Source organism: Galeopterus variegatus, unplaced genomic scaffold (genome assembly GCF_000696425.1).
Source record: "Galeopterus variegatus unplaced genomic scaffold, G_variegatus-3.0.2 Scaffold2660, whole genome shotgun sequence".
In the NCBI taxonomy this organism is placed as follows: domain Eukaryota; kingdom Metazoa; phylum Chordata; class Mammalia; order Dermoptera; family Cynocephalidae; genus Galeopterus; species Galeopterus variegatus.
In genome coordinates this window covers 242,605-245,353 of record NW_007728771.1, presented here as the reverse complement: position 1 = coordinate 245,353, position 2,749 = coordinate 242,605, and the positions used below count along the sequence as shown (strand labels likewise).

The 2,749-nt window shown below is 32.3% G+C and overlaps 1 pseudogene; it reads left to right on the top strand.

Moving 5' to 3' along the window:
* Positions 1 to 2,749, top strand: part of LOC103598526 — a 16,140-nt pseudogene that overhangs the window by 11,648 nt on the left and 1,743 nt on the right.

The window sequence follows — 2,749 nt, the reverse complement described above, 5'->3', positions numbered from 1 at the left end:
TTTAACTAGATCTCTTAACCTATTTAGAAATCTAAAATGTTATAATTTGAAATCCGAGTCTTCATAGAATAAGATATTTTCTTTGCCTAACAGGTCTTATGGAGATGTGATGGCAAGAAACCAGACACCACAGGACTCAATACCTGGCTGTACAATTGGATCCCCCAGAATAACCTTCTTGGTAAGAATCTGGAGAACAACCACTTAAAACATGAGTAACAGCAAATTAGAGTGATAATAATTCAACAGAAACCAACTGATTAACCATCAATTATTGAAAAACTCAAGAATAAAACCTTTATATTTATTCTCCAGTCCTAAGAAAAAAAGAATAAACTATAACGGTTGGTATTTTATTATACATAGTCACATTCTTTATGACTAGAAACAAAGTATCTTTATTTCAATCGTAGTTACAATCTCACAAAGAATTTTTTTGAAAATTTCCTGTGTAGTCTCTCCCTGTCTCTTACTTCTGTCATTCCACCTACTCTTTTCTGTACTGGAAAAGTATTTAAAATACTACTGATAAATAATGCTCTTATTTTATTACAAGTTACTCTGGATTTCCTATGGGAATAAATTCACAGTCTTTATCATGAAATCATAGCACATTTCAGGATGAATGGTGGCCTGTCCTACCTTTGATTGCAGCACCAACTCTATCCCACTTCCTGATTCCTTAGAGATTGACATATCAGACTCAGTCACTTCACTATTTCTCTAACAGAACACGTTCTTACATGAACTGTGCCTTTTCTTGGGGAGCAGGGGGGACATGCAGTCTCTTTTATCCACAATGGGCTATTTCTATTTGTCCACTCAGAAATCTTGTATTCATTGTCCAAGTCTCTAGGCACACACCCTCTTCCACGAAGCCTTCACTTACTTCCTCAGTGGACTTAGCAGCTTCTTCCTCTGCATTAAGAAAGCAATTTCAGTGCAGTTCGATGGGTGTAATAATCTTTCATTTACAAAATACGGCCCCTTTCAGTGACTTATGCTGTGCATTTCTTATTTTATTGCTAATAATTATAATTAATAATTTTACTGAGTATCACTCAATTCTAGGTCATCCAAAAAACAAAGCTTTTATAACTTGTGGTGGAGCCAATGGCATCTATGAGGGGATCACTGTAGGAGCCCTATTGTGGGCATTTCTTTGTTTGGGGAACAAGCTGATAACATGGCTCACATGAAGGCCAAGGGAGCAGCTGTTAGATTGGACTTCAAAATAATGTCAACTACAGATTTGCTCAATGCATTGAAGACAGTCATCAATGACACTTCACAACTTTCATATATTTGTATATGTGTATATGTATGTGTGTGTGTGTGTATGTGTGTGTGTGTATATATATATATATATATTTACACACACACACACTACATAGTAGGTATAGAAACATTTCCACATGAAGGTCAAGATGGCAGCAGTGAGTCTAACATAAACACAGTGAAGAGTACAGATTTGCTTGATGCTTAAAGACAATCAGTGATAACCCGTTGTGAGGGTCCCAATAATTTTTGTATTTTTTTGGCTGTTTTGGTGGAAAAGTTTGTCAGAGGTTTAAGGATGTGTACAAATTTTGAAATAGCCAATAAGTAGAATGAGAATAGTTGCAGATGGTAACAGAAAGATTACAAGGAAGCATTAAGAACAAAATTGAAGCAGGGAACATAGATGCTACAATAGTCGTAAACAAACTTTCAGTTATGACTTTCTTACAGCATAAGAACTCATCACTTTTTTAAATAATTTTTCTTGTGGATACATATAGATAGTAAAAAAGTTACTATAGTGAAGCAAGTTAACACATCCATCACCTCACATATTTACTCACATTCTTGTTTATTTAAACTCTTTTAAAATGGTTTATTTTCATAAATCAGCGTGTCATAATCAGTGTCTACTTCCCATAAAATTTAACACTTCCTACATTTTCTATGCTAATATTTTGACCCCACAAATGGTGAACAGTTAGGGTTTTCAAATTTACCCAATCAAAACTATTGAAAACAGAAGATACAACTATATATGTGGCTATATTCTTAATTCTTCTGGTTGTAGTTGTTTTAGTCAAATTTGGAAGAATTATAAAGTCAAAAAGTAATTGACTTCAAATAAATAACTTGAAATATTCCTTTTTAAATACCAAAATTTCTGAAACCAGAAACATTTGATTTCCAGATTATTTCACTACATACATTAATTTCAGTTATGCTGTTACTGTTGTATTCTTATCAATAATATTATGTATATATTTTCCACTTTTATTTCATAGTGACTTTAAAAGTACAGTAAGCATTTACATTTTTAAAATAGTGTTATTTTAATTTTAGCAAAGCTATTGTTTATCCTAATGGGCACCATGAAAAGCATATTATCTTTTTTATTTTTTTGAAAAGAAATATATCTTTCATTTATTGATTTAATTTGAAAATATGTCTCTCTAGTATAGAAGTCTTTCTACATTTTTTTAAATTTTTAATAAATGTAATGCTGGTATTAAAAACAGGATAATTTTTCTATTAGCTGATATATATCAAGTGTGTATGATAGGACATGCATTGTACTAGTTCTTTGAATGTATTATATAACTTTTCGTTACAGCCTTTCCCTATTGCATTACAAAAATATATCAGGATTAGTGCCCTCCTCTGAAAAACTCAGTTCTCGCACTATGCTTTTTAAAATAACAGGGAGATAAGTTACCCCCATTGCCATTGCTATAGTGCCATTCTATAG